The 19,672-nt window shown below is 36.2% G+C and overlaps 1 protein-coding gene across 2 annotated transcripts in view; it reads left to right on the forward strand.

Annotated features, from left to right (window-relative positions):
- Positions 1-3,509: 3,509 nt before the first annotated feature.
- The window catches only part of LOC145684458 (autophagy-related protein 16-1-like), a 483,875-nt gene continuing 467,712 nt past the window's right edge, over positions 3,510-19,672 (forward strand). The window contains exon 1 of one of the 2 annotated variants that reach the window (XM_081756872.1): positions 3,510-3,710. The gene's annotated coding sequence lies outside the window, so the exon portion shown is untranslated. The remainder of the gene's footprint in view (positions 3,711-19,672) is intronic. The other variant, XM_081756871.1, reaches the window with a different exon arrangement.

Below are 19,672 nucleotides of genomic sequence, written 5' to 3' on the forward strand. Positions count from 1 at the left end.
TTTACCATGTCTGTGCATCCGAACGGAAGACAAACTCTATCGACATCATCATAATAGGTATTCTGCCATTATTGGCAGATCACTTGCCGTAACTGAGAAGCTTCCATGCTGCACGGGCTTCAACTAACCTTTCCGTCTTAGCTTACGAGTTTTCCGTTCTGTTTCGTTCTGTTGCTTATCTAATTTCCGAAAACTAAGCTGATCTTGTATTTCGAAAGCCCATTAAGGCACTTTCAGTAAATAATGATCATAAATGCATCACAAGTCTACGATTTTATGTACGTAGCTAACTGCAATGCGACACTGCTTGAATATATATATATATATATATATATATATATATATATATATATATATATATATATATATATATATACACGAGGTGTGTTCAAAATGTACCGCAGAAAGCGTCAGTCGCTGGCAGTGGGCCAACTGGTGAAGACGTGCAATGAGCAGTCGGGTTTTTGACAGTAAAACTTGAGCAGCGATAGTGCAAGTTTTGCCAAAAGCTTGACAATACCCAAACGGAAACCATTCACAAGATTCAACAGGCTTTCGGGGACGATGCTATGAGCACCTCACTCTAAGGAGTGGTATATCCGCTTCAAAGATGACCACATGAGTGGACAGTGAACCACATTCAGGTAGACCCTCAACAAGCCGGAATGACAATGTCATTGAGCAAGTACAGACTGTATTTTTGCAAGACCGGCGTATTAAAGTCCAAGAAATTGCGAACGATATAAGAGTAAGCATCGAATCGGTACATTGAAATTTGAACGAGAATTTGGGCATGAGTAGAATGTCCGCGAAATTTGTGCCGAAGCTGCTAACAATGGAGCAGAAGCAGTGGCAACTGGACATCGCACAGGGCATGCTGCTCAATGCGAACAATGACCCCCAATTTTCTGAACACCGTGGTCACAGGCGATCAAACATAGGTGTATGGATACGACCCGACTTGACTCAAGAGAAGACATCATGCGGAGTGCGACGTCATGGTTGGTCATCATTCCAAAAACTTCGTTCCAGAAGTGTTTTCAACAATGGTGGGAGCGCTGGGAAAAGTGTTTGCATTGCTAAGGGAAGAAGTATTTCTAACAATGGCGGAAGCGCTGGGAAAAGTGTTTGCATTGCTAAGGGAAGAAGTATTTCCAACAATGGAGGGAGCGCTGAGAGAAGTGTGCGCATTGCCAAGGGAAGAAGTATTTCCAACAATGGCGGGAGCGCTGGAAAAAGTGTGTGCATTACCAAAGAGACTACTTTGAAAGGGATTAGTATTTCGGATTTCCAACTCAATGAATGTATTTTTGCCAACCAAAGATTCAATACTTTTCGAACACACCTCGTAATTGAGGGGGCAGGGTTCCATTGTCCCAGATGACAACTCTAGAACCATGCAGCCTTTTTCAGTTCTTATTGGCAACAGAATTATATACGTCGAGGTCTTCGTTTGTATGAATAAAACATTCAGTTGATGCGACTTCATCAGTATAACAGACATAAATCGCCGTTTGGGAAATGAAAATAAATCTTTCATATAACTGTTTTTTTTTTTTTTTTTTTTTTTTTTTTTTAAAGTATGGTCTTCTACGATGAACATAGGTTACAGAGAGTTAATATAAATAAAATGTTTGTGGAAAGCGTATGTATTGTATTTGGCAACCAAGATTAACAGCTGGCTTTTAACCAAGTTGACGCTACACTGCCGCACCCTACACCTTTAAATTTATTTTATCCTTTGATGCTTGCGGTTTTCAGTGTTAAGAGAAGACAAAGCAAAATTCTAATTGTCATGTCATTAACTAATGGAGAATCGTTTGTATTTTGTTTGTGTGACTATCGTGGTATGGTGCTGATGGATTTTTATGCGTGTAGAAACGACTCCAAACGATATGGTGATTAGAAGAAAGAGTTTGCTCGTGAGGTTTGTTTGAGTACATTCTTCCTACTCAACCAAAGTTGGTGTATAACATGGGCAAACTAAGTTCACTAGTTCTTTTCTTTGCTTATACGAGGGTATTTCCGAAAATTTCTGGCTTGACTTTGGATTATCGCGTTACTTGTAATAAACTGTTCATGACATACAGTGCCATCTATGGAAGAAATAATGTGTAAATTTCAACCGTCTAGCTGCGTCAATTCGTTCAAGGCAGTCATTTAAATCAAGTCGAATTGATTCAAGCATCGCCATGTATGTAACCTCAACGCATGGCGAATGATTCAAATCACTATTTCCAACAGACTGACTCGGGCACCTAAACGAAAGTATTGCCAATAATATTTTGACTCACTAGGGAGGGTCGCAGGATGTCACTCTGACTTCATATCGATACTGTGCTCGGTCAATTCATTTTTTTCATATGAGACAATTACGCAAGAGAAGACATCCTCGATCGCAAGCGTGTTTGAAATATGACCGTTAAAATTTCAAAATTGAACAGATCTAGCGAAAAGTTTGAAGTAACTATTTTTTTTTAGATAGATGCTTCATTTTTGGTATCGGGGTTTTTCTTGGGTGACCAACACAGTGAGGTAAAAACGTAAGCATTTCGTAAGATAGGGTCACTTTATTGGGGAGGAGATGAAGGATAATGGGGCCTTACAACTTGCAAATTGCGTCTTGTTTAGAACACTGGCTCGATAGCCTTATAAAATGTATTTGTCACCAGAACCGTAACTAGAAGTCACAGCACCCAGAGCGAAGTAGAATTCGCCGCATCCTACATTCACCTTATCATTTTTATTTATTTATTTATTTTTATTTTTTACATACAAGGGAAGCAGTTTGTTTATTATGCTACACCAAATTTTTATCTTGACCACTGCAACAACCAAAAGCGATCATCATAATTATTCTTTTGCCAATAAGAGTTGTTTTCAAGAGGCTTATTTTGGACTCTCTGTTAAACTTGACCAAAACTACCTTTGGTTGTATACAGCTTTACTTGGAGAACAATTATAGAAACTATTTACAACGTTTCGCACTATCGATAAGAAATGAAATTTCCATACATTAAAAATAGTTTTTTTTTTTTAAAATCGAAATACGTGACAGCTTTAATTTCCAGTAGTAATTGTAAACTTTTGTTATAATTTTAACCTGTATGTTACCACACAAATAGCCCTTTAATTTCGATTCTTTTACGGTAAAAAATATTTTGTGAAATGTAACGGAAATTCAGAAGGAGCCTTATGGGCGAGTTTCTCAATATTGACCAATGGAGGTGAATAATATGTTTAATGTTTGTATTTAAAATCCAAAGTATATTTTGGCTACTGCGTATTTTTGAAATGATAGTAATTACTTGATTTCTTAATGAATTGAGATCTTTATCTGAATGGTTTGTGGACAAAACATTGGTTTTCTTGTTCTTTATTTTCAACTTTTTTAGACCGGTATCAGTTGCGTTATAGTTCAAGTTGTTTTGTACCCGCTTCTAAAAAAATATAACTCAGGATTAGGAGGCAAATGTCCTATATACGGGAGTTTATTTTAGAGAATTTCATTGAACAGTCCTTCCCTTTGTGAAATGGCAACACGTAACACTCATGCTCTAACCGGGATACAAACCAGCTATAGACAAGTCTTGTGATCCCAAGTCTGAAACCTTGGACCGCTCAGCCATGTCAATCGGCACTACAGGAAAGTGTGTGTACTCATTACAATTGAGTTCATTAAAATCCAGAGTTGATTGTACTTGTGTGTGGTAAGTGTTTGTATAGAATGTAGGATATGATTCCGAGGTTGTTTAATAATCCTTGGTAATTGTAAATAACTTCATTTATAATGATGCTTTTGGCCGTGCAATTGAAGTGATAAACTGGTTCATGCGCTGGGTACTGAGCACCTTTCTCATATCTTTGCAATCAATTATTTTCTTTAGTATGTGTGTGTGTTTATTTGTGCACTCAAACAATCCAATGCAATACGTGTTTCGATTGAGCAAGCTTCTTCCGACGGGTAATTAGAACCAATTGCATCTAGATCGAACAAGCTTGAAAGAGGAAGAAGAGGAGAGGGGTTACATATGGGTATAATTATAGAGGATAAGGTTTGTTAATTGTGTGTTTTGCTCGTTAACATGAGTGTTTTATCTGACGCTTGTCCACGCCCAAAAAAAGTCTCGGTTGACTTGACGCTGCTATCAGCTCCTTATTTCGTTTGCATTAAATGTACAAAATACGCACCACTTGTTCTAATCTTGTAATAAAATGGTCTGTAGTTAGCGCGTAACCCTTCTCACCTTGCTCTCCATATGGTTGTAGTAAATGAATTCCCAACTCGAGCCGTGTTCAACATTTTGATTACTCACATTCCTTGTTAAGGATGCTGTTCGATGCCTGCTTCGTAGTACGATGACTTCACGACGGATAAAAACAATATATCATGCGCTGTATGAGATTCAATATGGCTCTTTCCGTTTCTTCCTGGTTGTTTAATTGGGTATCATATTTAACAACGGCCAACTATCACACAATAACGGAGCTTGGTTGTCATGTGTTTTGTTTTGCGTTGCATTGCCTTCTTGTATCTTCCGAGTTCATTATATTAACGAACTCCTCCGCATTCTGTTAAATAACCCCAAAAATTCGTCAATCAAGATTGAAAGCTTACAACACATATGTTAATATTTCCTTAATGGTAACTTTAAGGCTGAAGAAACTAAAGGAGGTGCATAGGTCCAGTGGCAAGGCGCTTACCCATGGTGCAAAGGGTCCTTGTTTGGATTTAGGATTTAGATTTCTGGGCTTTCGGCATCTATGGCCATGATAGCCCGTCACTAGGATTAGGATTAGGAATTACATTTCTGGTCTTTCGACATCTATGGCCATGTTAGCCCGTCTTTAGGATTAGGAATTAGATTTCTGGGCTTTCGGCATCTATGGCCATGTTAGACTGTCTCTAGGATTAGGAATTTGATTTCTGGGCTTTCAGTATCTATGGCCATGTTAGCCCATCACTAGGATTAAGATTAGGAATTAGATTTCTGGTCTTTCGGCATCTATGGCCATGTTAGACCGTCTCTAGGATTAGGATTAGGAATTAGATTTCTGGTCTTTCGGCATCTATGGCCATGTTAGACCGTCTCTAGGATTAGGATTAGGAATTAGATTTCTGGGCTTTCGGCATCTATGGCCATATTAGCCCGTCATGTATAAGGGATTACGTCTCTCGGCGATCACACAATCCGAGGAAAGGGAAGGAAGAAAGCGACCTGGGGCCAGTATGTTAGGTATCATCCCGGCATTTCCCTGGTGTGAATGACGAAAACCTCAGGATAGCCTCACTCACGTTGAAAATGCTTTCACATTTTTTCGACTAAGTGCCCCACCAGGAATTGAACCGGGACCGCTGGCTCCTTGTTCGATCCTAGTGATGTAAGCTTGTGGTGAACAATATTTCCTCGTTTGATTTTCTCAGGGATTTTCCCATTTACTCCCAACTACAAGAATACTTCGATTATCGCGATTCGTGATTTGCCGCAGTTTGTAATTGTATACCAAAATTTCCAACCATTACGCTCCAAATTTTTAATTATCGCGCTCGGGAGATGTGGCCCCACTACATATGAAACTAGAATTACATTTAGTTGGAGTCTTCATCTTCCAGAGACAGGGTTGTGAAAACCCCAGTTAAAAAAAAAAAACGCCCAGTGGGTTTTATTGGGTAATATTGGGTTTTATTAAATTTTGTACGTATATTTAAAGCCATATTCCTACTTAAAATACCATTTAAGTATGTTCTACTATACACATATAACTATGAAATTTCCTTGTGGTACCGCGGTAGTTCACGTCTGGCGCGGGTTCCTTGTTCGTAGGCCGGTAGCCAGCCCAAAAATGTAGGGGAAGCTGAAGTTAGGGGGGGCGATCCAACCATATTATAGTACATCACCATAGTATAGTTCATTTGCAAGCCTATCGTGAAAATTTTTAGGGGAAGCGGCAAAAATTTAGGGGGGCCCGGTTTCCCCTAAAACCCCCTTGGATACGGGCCTGCTTGTTCGATCCCAGCTTCCGCCAAGTGCATTTTGCGGTGGACAAACGTAGAGTGCATGGGTTTTTTCGGGGTTCTCCCGTTTCCTACCCTTTCTTCACGCCACTATTATTATCCATATCACAGTCTTCCTTAGCCCTGGTGCACAATCATGAGACATTGGACTAAACTTAGAAATAACAAAAAAGAAAGAAAAATAATAGACAAGGAATCAGTGAAATCTCATACGCGTTTCGTGGGACACACTTTGCACCACTGACACTCGCTTATATTTTGATTTCTAGAAAAAAAAGTAGTACACAATTTTCTAGAGTAACAAAGAGATGTATAATTTTATCTAATACAGAATAGCGATAACCTCTCTTACAATTATGGTTCAAATCCATGAGCCAGTCGTCCGGAGTTACGCTCAAAACTGGCCAGGCAAATACTGGGATAGTACCTCAAGTTCAGGAGCCGGAGATAAAAAAATGACTTTATTGAAGGGATATTCTGTTTCTAAAAGAAATAAAAAGTTTTTTTAAAAAGAAAAAAGAAATGTTGGGAATGGGGATTTTTTTTTTTCATTTTTAGTTGTCAATTTGGTTTCTTACAATAGATTTTACGATTAAAGGGGTTTGGTAATATACAATAATTGTACTGTGCTTGACATACTCCATCAGATACGCAAGAAGAATTAGAGAGTTCTACAATCTGATTACCGTTAGTGTTGAGAAGATAAAGGTGTATCTTTAGTAATTTTCTTTTTCAAGTGAAGCGTTCTCGATTTGTAATTAACTGACACATGGAGAAAGACATTTTATCTGTTTAACTAACGAAATGTTTGATTCTGTACTAGCTAAAGTACCCGTTCTTTGCACACAGGTCCACTTACTTTTAATGGGAAGTTTTGATACTCTGTTCTGGCGCTAAATACATATTTCAGGCCAATTTTGAAACTAGACGAACACTAAGAAGTACAATTGAATCAAGTAATTAAGATTGTTATTTCAATCCAAGTTTTCAAGTATATTTATTGAGGTCGTCTTTTTTGGGTTTTATTGTGTTTTTTATGTGGGTTTTACCCAAAAAATGGGGAATTTTGGGCTGGGAGAAATTCCAACAACTCTGTCCAGATAGCAATCTTGCAGCACTTCGTTTATATCCGACACTGCTTGATTACTACTGACAATCCGTGGGAAAAATCCCATACTGTCGGATTTTTTGACTGAGTTTTCAAATTGGGATAAAGGGAATTTTATTAAAAATTGGTAGAATTTATGGGATTTTTCATATATCTATTCCACTGACGCAAACAACATTGTCTATGGGCGAAAGACAAATAATTCTTCAATGAATGTAAAATTAATGCTAATTGTCAAATTTTGTTAATATGGAATGTATCTTAAGCGTGGTTGTCACGTTACATGAATCTTGTAGCTGTCATAAAAAAAAAAAAAAAAAAAAAAAAAAAAAAAACTTGCAATCCCTACTATATTTCTCCATGTAAACATAATCTTGAAAGGGGCATACGTTTTTTTCCCTCTTGCAGACTCAGAACATTGTATTGTTAATATGCCCGTCCGCCAATCCCTACTTAACACTATAACTCTTGAATGAAAGCATTTTTAAAAATATTTCTGCAATCTTGTCTCGTTTCGAAAATGTTTGAAAGTGATGTCTTGTCTCGAAAAGTGAATTTGTTCCTATTGAAAGAGCCTTAACTCTTCCTGTGTCTCGTCATGGATAATTCCGTCTCGTGTAATGAAGATCTTAATGAACATCTTAACAGTTCTCTTACCAGAAATCTGTATTTAATATACAGTATTTATTCCATGGATTTTAATTAGAAATCTGCATTTGATAGAACAAATAGTATTTATTCCATGGATTTTAACAGAAATCTGCCTTTGACAGAACATACAGTATTTATTTCATCGATTTTAATCAGAAATCTACATTTGACAGAACATACATAATTTATTCCATCGATTTTAATCAGAAATCTGTATTTGATAGAGCATACAGTATTTATTCCATCAATTTAAATCATGAATCTGCCATTGACAGAACATACAGTATTTACTCCATCGATTTTAATCAGAAATCTGTATTCGATAGAACAAATAGTATTTATTCCATGGATTTTAACAGAAATCTGCCTTTGACAGAACATACAGTATTTATTCCATCGATTTTAATCAGAAATTTACATTTGACAGAACATGCAGTATGCATTCCATCGATTTGAATCAGAAATCTGTATTTGATATAACATACAGTATTTATTCCATCGATTTTAATCAGAAATCTGTATTTGATAGAACAAACTATATTTATTTCATCAATTTCACAATTTATGTCTGCATGGATTTTATTGCATTTTATTTAGCGCAGTTGACTTACAGTTGGAATAGGTTGCCTTTAATATTAGATTAATCCCTTAAGTGGGTAAACGAGCTTAAGACGCTGTAAGATATGTACAATTTTACTTTAACCCGTCTAATACGCAAGTTATTTTTGTGCCACTTCTGCAACTGAAAGTTTCCGTCTAAAGGCGCAAGTTACTTTTGTGCCACTCTTACGAATGAAAGTTTGCGTTTAAAGACGCAAGTTATTTTCATGTCATTCCTGCGAATGAAAGTTCCCATCTAAAGGTGCAAGTTATTTTTGTGCCACTCCTGCGAATGAAAGTTCCTGTCTAAAGGTGCAAGTTATTTTTGTGCCACTCCTGCGAATGAAAGTTCCCATCTAAAGATGAAGTGTGCGAGTTCCCATGCATTTCTTAAGCATTGGAAATATTGTTGAACTGTTTTCAATTTTTTCCCTGGCGTCTTTACCATATGATCTGGCAATTTGTATTCCAAATAAAATGACGTTGAAAAAGGAAAATTGATTTTTTTTTTTTTGGGTGTGTGTGAGAAAAGTGTTCATTTTGCTGTTCGACTCGTACTACGTAATTACACACTTAAGGAGTTAATATACCTATATTATAGGATTGACAACAGTGCAAAGCAGGTATTTTCAGTTATTATGTTCGAGACTACTGTATTTCTGAAATTATATTTGTTATAAAACGTACGTGTTTTATATATCTTTTATATCATTCTCTTCCGATGCGGATGCATAGATCTTTTATATCTACTCATAGAGGCAAAAGACGAGTGTGCGAGCTCCATTTTTTTTTTCAAAAGAAGCTAAAAGACTTGGGTATTTAGGTGTGATATAATTCTCAAATAGATTTTTTTCCAAACCTGTACTCCGTTATGCCATTATTGAAGTAATTTCCGGTCAAAGGTCAGAGTCGTAGTAACCTAGAATTTTGTCGTGCTTCGAAAATTGTCCACAACCTGCTCTGCGTGTTGGTAGACAATTTTCTCTTGACGGTTTCTTTAATTTTTTTATTATTTATTTAAACCTTTGTCTTCCTGTTTGTTGATATCATTTGTCAGTTTTTCTTCCTGGATTTGTTTTGATTACTTGTAAACATTTGAAATTATTACGGTTCCCGTCTGAGTATTTTACTTCAGCTTCCTTCAGCTGAGTATTGAAAGACTATGGCTCCAGATGCATTTGTTGACCTGTTGCAGAATTTGCTAAAAAATCGTGACATTATCTCCTCAGGAAACTTTAGTATTAATGTTAGAATGATGTTGATCTCGAGTCAACCTTTGACCCTTTTGCCTTTGGTCGTTCAATCTTTTCCCTCTGTTGGTGATTGAGGAAAAAGGAAAGGAAACTTTTTTGTCTGGAGATGGACGATTGCATTGAGAAGGATTGTCTGTGCTGGACAGATGTCTGTTTATGTATGTATATGTCAAGATATACGCAAAGAATGTACGAGTCGAATATTGATACCACGAGGGTCAGGTCGTCACGATTCATTGCCCACCGTGATCTTAAGCTTTTCTCGTTCTTCCGTATGCATCGGGTTCTTAAATGGATTCTTTGCCATTGTAGATTTTTTTTTTTTTTTTGTATCTTCTAGTCTCAACTGAATGTGCAATTAAGCTGTGGGAGTTTCTTAGATACACGGATTCTGTCTACACTTAAATGTTGGAAGTAGCATCATAACTCAGGTAGATTTATCTGCTTTTGGGACCATGCGATGCTCGTGTAAATCTCACTTAGAATGTCCCAATGTACTATTGTTTCTTACACTAATAGTCCAATATTACAATCTCAAAAGTCGCACGTAAACGTAATACCGAACTGTGCTTATCTTACTTACATATTCTAATAACTTTATTTGAGATTGCCCATACTATATTTGTTACTTCAATACTCTAATATAATCTCATTAAAATCACTGCGCCATGTGAACTTTGTGGTGGACAAACACCGTGTTCATGGATTTTCTCGGGGTTCTCCCGTTTCCTCCCACTTTCTTCATTCCACCATTTCACTCATCTCTCATCATCACCGTCTCCTTTAGCCTAACCGGCATAGCCGTGGGACGTAAAACTAAAGATTTCATTTCATTTCATTAACATCACTTAATATAGTTTTTTAATTCTCACTCGAATAATCTAACACAATTTTAATAAATTCACCCTATCTCACTTCAATAGTTTAATGTCATTATCATTATCACGGGTTTTCTGCTACTATCGGTAGGTCACTTGCCGCAACTGAGAACCTTCCATGCTTCCCCATCGTCTGCACATACGATTTTTCTCTTTTAATATCGTCCATTAATTAGTCTCCTTAGCCCCCCATCTCTTCGCTGCCACCATACCCTCTAGCACGTCCCTTATGACACATTTTCTTCTTATTCAGTGTCCTGATCAATTTCTCTTCCTCTTCACAATAATATCTAAAAACTTTTCTCCCCCGCCATTTCTAACACACTCTCATTTATTTTCCCCTTGACCCAGGTAATTCTCTCCGTTCTCTTCCACACTCACATTTCTAAACCTTCCAGTCGTTTTTTCATCATTTTTGCGTAATGTCCATGTTTATGAGCCTTTTATGAGTCTCAACTATTCAAAGTCCTACAAAATAGTACCGTATTTTTTCCCTCCTAAAGTATTCTTTCGCCATTCCTATTCTTACTTTTATTTCAGTTCACACTTCATATCATTACTAATAATCTACCCAGGTATCGAAAACTAGTCACCTGTTCTATTTTGTCCCCTCCTACTTCTATATTTTGACTAACTGCTTCGTTGCAGTCACCATGGCATCTGTCCTTCTAACATTTATTTTCATCCCATATTCCTCACATGTCTAATATAATTTCCTTTAAAATCACTTAAAAAAATATTTTCTCACTTTAAATCTTATAGAATACCATTCATACTCATCCTATAACTTACTTTAATAGCCCAATACAATTATATTTAAAATTACCTAAAATACTTTTTTTTTCAGTCTGATATAATTTCGTTGAAACACACCCATTCTTATTTCAATATAATTCCATTTAAAATTTCTTAGTAAGACTATCCATGCCTTTGGATTGATTATTTTAACAAAAGAAACACTGACCAAAGCTTAAAACACACTTTTTTCTTTTTCTTTTTTCTCTCTTTGACCCAAAAGGAAAAAAAGAAAAAAGTGTGTTTTAAGCTTTGGTCAGTGTTTCTTTTGTTAAAATTTCTTATTTTACTTTTGGGTCAATCCATGCCAAGTGATCGAGAGAAAAGAAAAATTGCCGCTCCACCTTTTCAAAAAAAAAAAAAAAAAAAAAAATCTAATTTTCTCATGAATGTTTATATTATATCAAGATACTTCAAAACCACAATCATTAAATACGTTTTAAAACATCTCGTAGCGACGCAGCTTTTGTCGCCATTTTGCGTTTTTTCGATTTCAGGCGTTTACGTTGTTTTGAATATCTCAGCATGTATTTGTCCTAGCAAATTGAAAATTGCTGGGCGTGTCCAACTTACGCAGAGCTGAAACTTTGTCCTCTTAACATTTTTGCCTAAAACCACTTGAAAGGGGTAAAATCAGGACCTACAGTAAGCAATATTTTTGGACATTGAAGACATGTTTGGGAAGAGGAAGCAACTGACGTAGAGGTCTGAATTTGTGTGTGCATGTAGTTCGGGATCATACGTTTATAGTAAAAAAAAAAAAAAAAATTGCAGACCTGTAGCTGCTGCTACCAAATGCCTGAAAAACTATCGTAAAGTTGGGGAATTATGCCAATTTGGCATATTTCACTGTCCAGTATCTCCAATGGGCCTGCATAAAAAAATCTGAAATTTTGGGAATAGTTACTCCTTTAGTATGTCATAGTGGTTGTTTTTTTTTTTTTTTTTTTTTTTTTTTGAGCAGAAGGGAGTCAAAGTATTAAGGAATGACGTCATACTCTAGGAGGTGTTTTGTTCACAAATTCAACTGGAAATTCTTTGTTGTGAAGTAAAACAAAGTAGGATGAATGGCTAGTCCAGTCAAGACTCGCAAGCTCCGTTGCCAAGCATGCATTTTGACTTTTCTCGCCTTCTGCTGATAGTGGTATTCTTCACCAGTGCTGCTGTAGGTGATAAGACAGTGAGTCATAACTAGAGGAAAGATAGGAGCTTAAGAGCCTTGACTGGACTAGCCATTCATCCGACTTTGTTTTACTTCACAACAAAAAATTTCCAGTTGAATTTGTGAACAAAATACCTCCTACAATATGACGTCATTCCTTAATACTTTGATCCCTCTTCTGCTCAAAAACAGAACACGCGCTTTGTTGTGTGTTATGATATACTAAAGGAGTAACTATTCCCAAAATTTCAGATTTTTTAAAATCCAGATCCATTGGAGATATTGGACAGTGAAATATGCCAAATTGATATAATTTCCCAACTTTACGATAGTTTTTCAGGCATTTGGTAGTAGCTACAGGTCTGCATTTTTTTTTACTATAAACGTATAATCCCGGACTACATGCAGACACAAATTCAGACTTCTACGTCAGTTGCTTCCTCTTCCCAAACATATCTTCAATGCTCAAAAATATTGCTACTGCAGGCCATGATTTCACCCCTTTCAAATGGTTTTACGCAAAAATGTTAAGAGAACAAAGTTTTAGCTCTGCACAAGTTGAACACGCCCAGCAATTTTCAATTTGCTAGGACAAATACATGCTGACATATTCAAAACAACGTAAACATCTGAAATCGAGAAAACGCAAAATGGCGGCAGAAGCTGCTTCGCTACAGTATGTTTTAAAAAAATAATTGTGGTTTTGAAGTACCCTGATATAGTATAAACATTCATGAAAAAATTAGATTTTTTTGGAGATGGTCGAGCGGCACATGCTTGATCACTTAATATGGATTGACTCTTTTTTCTTACTCCAAGTATGATATAGTTTAATTTAAAAGCATTCGAAGCACACAGGTACAGTATCTTAGTAGGTACAGCACACAGCATCTCCGTTGAGTAGTCTAACACAGGTATAATCCCAGTTAAAAGCATTTTACAGTTGTTAATTCTCACTTCAACAGTTTGACACAATCCTATTTAAAATCTCTCAAAATAGGCGTGTATCTTATTTCAATAATAATAATGATAATAATAATAAAACACTTAAACTGCTTTTAATATTCACTGCAGCATTCTGATATAATTCCATTCCGGATTCTGCGTTAATCTGTAAGTCCATGTCTCATATAACATCAGTACTGAACTCGTGTCCGGGTGAAAGAGGACCTTTTGTAACGCCACACTTTAAGAAAAAAAATGACCTGTCCGGGTACAAGATGACGTCAGATAACGCTACGTTTATATTACTTTTAAGAAAAGAAGTGTTCGGGTGAAAGAAGATGTCTGGTAACGCTATGTGTATATTACTTTTAAGAAAACAGGATGTGTCCGGATAAAAGAGAATGTCTGGTAACTCTATGCCTAGATATTTTTTAAGAAAACAGGAAGTGTTGGAGTGCAAAGAGGATGTCCGGTAACGCTATGCTTATATTACTTTTACGAAAACAAGAAGTGCTCGGGTAGAAAAGGGTGTCTAGTAACGCTAGGCTTCTATTACTTAAAAGAAAATGACTTATTCGGGTAAAAGAGGGTGTCTGGTAACGCTGTGCTTATATTACTTTTATGAAAAACGCGAATGTTCGGGTGAAAGAGGATGTGTGGTAACGCTAGACTTCTATTACTTAAAACAATGACTTATTCGGGTAAAAGAGGGTGTCTGGTAACGCTGTGCTTATATTACTTTTATGAAAAACGCGAATGTTCGGGTGAAAGAGGATGTGTGGTAACGCTAGACTTCTATTACTTAAAACAATGACTTATTCGGGTAAAAGAGGGTGTCTGGTAACGCTGTGCTTATATTACTTTTATGAAAAACATGAATGTTCGGGTGAAAGAGGATGTGTGGTAACGCTAGACTTCTATTACTTAAAACAATGACTTATTCGGGTAAAAGAGGGTGTCTGGTAACGCTGTGCTTATATTACTTTTATGAAAAACGCGAATGTTCGGGTGAAAGAGGATGTGTGGTAACGCTAGACTTCTATTACTTAAAACAATGACTTATTCGGGTAAAAGAGGGTGTCTGGTAACGCTGTGCTTATATTACTTTTATGAAAAACGCGAATGTTCGGGTGAAAGAGGATGTGTGGTAACGCTAGACTTCTATTACTTAAAACAATGACTTATTCGGGTAAAAGAGGGTGTCTGGTAACGCTGTGCTTATATTACTTTTATGAAAAACATGAATGTTCGGGTGAAAGAGGATGTCTGGTAACGCTAGACTTCTATTACTTAAAACAATGACTTATTCGGGTAAAAGAGGGTGTCTGGTAACGCTGTGCTTATATTACTTTTATGAAAAACGCGAATGTTCGGGTGAAAGAGGATGTGTGGTAACGCTAGACTTCTATTACTTAAAACAATGACTTATTCGGGTAAAAGAGGGTGTCTGGTAACGCTGTGCTTATATTACTTTTATGAAAAACGCGAATGTTCGGGTGAAAGAGGATGTGTGGTAACGCTAGACTTCTATTACCTAAAACAATGACTTATTCGGGTAAAAGAGGGTGTCTGGTAACGCTGTGCTTATATTACTTTTATGAAAAACATGAATGTTCGGGTGAAAGAGGATGTCTGGTAACGCTAGACTTCTATTACTTAAAACAATGACTTATTCGGGTAAAAGAGGGTGTCTGGTAACGCTGTGCTTATATTACTTTTATGAAAAACGCGAATGTTCGGGTGAAAGAGGATGTGTGGTAACGCTAGACTTCTATTACTTAAAACAATGACTTATTCGGGTAAAAGAGGGTGTCTGGTAACGCTGTGCTTATATTACTTTTATGAAAAACGCGAATGTTCGGGTGAAAGAGGATGTGTGGTAACGCTAGACTTCTATTACTTAAAACAATGACTTATTCGGGTAAAAGAGGGTGTCTGGTAACGCTGTGCTTATATTACTTTTATGAAAAACGCGAATGTTCGGGTGAAAGAGGATGTGTGGTAACGCTAGACTTCTATTACTTAAAACAATGACTTATTCGGGTAAAAGAGGGTGTCTGGTAACGCTGTGCTTATATTACTTTTATGAAAAACATGAATGTTCGGGTGAAAGAGGATGTCTGGTAACGCTAGACTTCTATTACTTAAAACAATGACTTATTCGGGTAAAAGAGGGTGTCTGGTAACGCTGTGCTTATATTACTTTTAAGAAAAACGCGAATGTTCGGGTGAAAGAGGATGTGTGGTAACGCTATGCTTATATTGCTTTTAAGAAAACAGGAAGTTCCCCGGTAAAAGAGGGTATGTGGTAACGCGATGCTTATATTACTTTTAAGAAGACAGGGAGTGCCCAAATAAAAGAGGGTGTCTGGTAACGCGATGCTTATATTACTTACAAACAAGAGAACATAGTCGGGTAATACAGGACGTAGGACGACATATGGTAACACTGCTTGATATGGTGACCTATTGTTCCCCTTTTACTTGAATTTTCCTTTTTCACTTTGGTATAATGATATACAGTGAAGTCCCTAAAACTCGGTACTCGATAACCCATCAGTACAGATACTGAGCCACACACTGGCAGGACAACAATAGGAAAACAACAGGACACAACATATTTCTTTTTAAAGCCAGTTTTTGCAAAGTCGGCTAGTTAAGGTGGATCACTAGGTGTTCTCGGTGCTATGCTAAACGCTGCGTGAATAGTGCGGCGTTGCCAGATAGTGTCGAGTGTTTACTGGTGCCAGATAATAAAGGAAGTGGTCATGGAATTCTTCTTGGATACTTACTGGAAAAATTAGTTTTCGACCCTTACCACAATTCACAGCTAAGTTCCGCTTCTTGAACTACAACACTAGAATCCAGGAATTTTCTTATTGTGACTACCACAGTAAACGTACAAATTTGGTGACAACGCATTATGGCGTTCTGCGCAAGTTTCTTCCCAAAGTCTATTTCCTTAAATGGAAACTAATATTTAAATAAAATGTGAAACATAATACGAAAAACGGTGAAACAATATACCTATTTCGTAATAAGATCGTTACTTTAAAATACTTTACACGTTCAAATAAACATTTCATAAAATTGAGCACTTCTAGTAAGATCTAACAGCAAGTGCCATCTTGTGGGCTCATTGTAAAACGAATCAAATATTTTCTTCTATTTTTTACCTTTTACTTATAACAGAAGACACAGCCAAATGAATCAGTGTCTTGTTCATTGTAGCTCAAACGTAACTTTATCTTATAATACAATATTAATAATATTTAATGTTTCATTGCGCACGGGTGGTGATCCACCTTAATTTTCATTATAGACATCTTTATGCCTTCTAAAGTATGTTTCTGAGGTCTGTCTTATCAGGTAATTTACTTAACAGTGTGTATTCATTAATTTTCATTTTCATGTATAGTAAAGGTCTATGCCAGCGTTTCCCAACCGGTGTGCCGCGGCACACTGGTGTGCCGCGAATGGGCCGCTGGTGTGCCGCGAGAAAATTGAAACAAATTATTAATTCTATACGAACCAAATTGCAAGACAGGGGAAAATGTATATTTATATTTCACATTACTATGAACCTCTACTATAAATCTACAATTTTAAATTTCATACTGTGTTACTTTTCTGTACATTTTTAATGTTGAAAAACGTATTTATCATTGTCATGACCATTATTACTTCTTTATTGTTGCAGACTATTTCGTAACTTGAAATTTTAACATATCATTCAATAAATTGAACAAAGCAAGCATGCATACAAATTACCTACATTTGTGTTTTAAAAGTATAGGAGATTTGTTTATTTGTTCGTTATTTAGTGATCTTCCCTTTTAGTTAGAGGTTAGATACAGTTTTCGAAAGAGAAAGTGGATTTTTAAAAACCCGAGTCCTATATTTCACTGCTATTGTTTTCTATTTTAAAATTAGAATGAAAAATAAGTATAATGATTTAGCACGGGGGAAAATCAGTGGTCGAGCTTTCTTCTCTGTAAGAAGGAAATTAGTAATCACATTAAAATACCACGGTAATTATACATACATACATATACATATATATATATATATATATATATATATATATATATATATATATATAGATAGATAGATAGATAGATAGATAGATATATGGGTGTGCCGCGAGAATTCAAGTTACACCTGTAGTGTGCCGCAAGTTGGAAAAGGTTGGGAAACGCTGGTCTATGCTTTCATAAAATACGTACTTTTCCTTTGTTTAAGACTCTTCATCCCGGCGAAATTAAAATACCGCTAATTTTACAGTAATTATGTGATATCTTCAAATAGATAAAAGATAATCGAAATGTGGAACAAGAGCGCCCTAGACAATATTATTTTACATGAGAAACCGTTATCACGACTCACTTATCTGCTTTCGATTTCGAGCCATTTTGAAAATCGGCATTTATTTTCGCGTTTCTAAACAGCTGAAAACGGAAAAACCACAAGGTGACTTGTGATAGCGGTACCTCACGCAAAATAATATTGTCTAGGGCGCTCTTGTTCCATATTTCAATTATATTTTATCTATTTGAAGATATCACATAATTACTGTAAAATTAGCGGTATTTTAATTTCGCCGGGATGAAGACTCTTAAGGGTATTTAGGCAGTTTATTCTCTGTTGTATTTTCAAGCAACCAATACATACAAATACAATACTGTATTTTCTGTGGAGACACTCATACGTATTCTTTTTTACCCCATACCCGATAATTCGGCTACCCTTCGGTCCACATTACACCGAGTTATCGAGATTCTACTGTATTATGCAAATAGAAAGGCCAACATGGTAACATTTGTGTACAAATATGTAAGTTTGTAATCCAATTGTAAATACATTGGGAAGGAGTAACTAAAGTATTTTGACATTGAATTCTGTTTAATTATTAAACATAATATTAAAACATTTTAATTAACAGAATTAAGGCTTTAGTCTACCTTGAATCACATTAGGAAGATTTAGTACCTGATAAGAATTTTATAAGACTGTGGGGATACAAAAAGAATCTTCTTTTTTATGGTAGTCTCTTTTTTTTGAGCGCGTTCGTTACAAATTAAAAACTTAATTCAAGACATATTCTTTTTTTCCGTATAAAAAATGAGTGTGTGTAATTGAAATAATTATCACCCGTTGTGGTTCTATTGTTTTGTCCATAATAGGAAGTGGCGAGCGGAAGTAATCCAATGCTCATGAATAATGGAAAAGGCTGCTGATGGTTTTATCAACAAGAGAACTGCTCAATGCTGTAAAAATGTTCCGTAAAAAACACACAAAACGCGCCCGCTCATTCATTGTTAACGCTGCGTCGGTCTTTTGGATGATCAGAGTTGCCAAATTAGGCATCTTATGACTAAATCTAAACTTTTTGATATATTGATAAGATCGTAACAGTGGTGAGGCCAGAAGGGTGGCAAAGGGCTGGAGTCCCCCTGATCACTCTCCCAAATACATTATATTATAATGTAGGTCAAGGAATATAAAACTTTTTTTTCAGTATAGAAAAGAATACTGCACACCAAAATTTGTGCACTTGCATTTACTCCCCCAAGAAATTAAAGCTGGCGTCATCACTGGCTAATAAAAATGTAGTTTAGCTATTACACTATACACTATAAATTAAAATCGTGATGAATTAAAAGCTTTAATTGTTTACATATACAACATTTATTATTATTATTATTATTATTATTTGCCCACGAACATCCCAAAATCAAGGACATGGTTATACATAACATTTCTGCATGTATTGAGTTCTATTAGCATGACTGTTAGTATCAGGAATTTGCATGGCGCACCGAAACGTTTACAAGCTATTATAAGGAATTGTCTTTGCGCCCCTTTGTCTGTATGCAACCGATATTACAAATCTCTTAAGCTAGATTGTATAATATTGCAGGATATCTTGGGGCACAGGGTAACTGGTTTCTCCTTTATAATTAGGATTTTGACCAATTCTGCGTCTATAATTGTCCAGTACACTGTTAAATAACAGGTCACATCTATTGATGTGTGATTTCTCCTAACGGGGTCACCCATACTCCTCACGGTGACACCCTAATTCTAACGGTGACACCCATAATCCTAACATACATACTCCTAACATTTACACAGATACTCCTAACAGTGACATATGTACTCCTAACAGTGACACAAATACTCCTAACAGTTACACATATACTAACAGTGACATAGATACTCCTAACAGTGACATATGTACTCCTAACAGTGACACCGATACTC

Source organism: Thermobia domestica, chromosome 4 (genome assembly GCF_964235325.1).
Source record: "Thermobia domestica chromosome 4, izTheDome1.hap1.1, whole genome shotgun sequence".
Taxonomy (NCBI): domain Eukaryota; kingdom Metazoa; phylum Arthropoda; class Insecta; order Zygentoma; family Lepismatidae; genus Thermobia; species Thermobia domestica.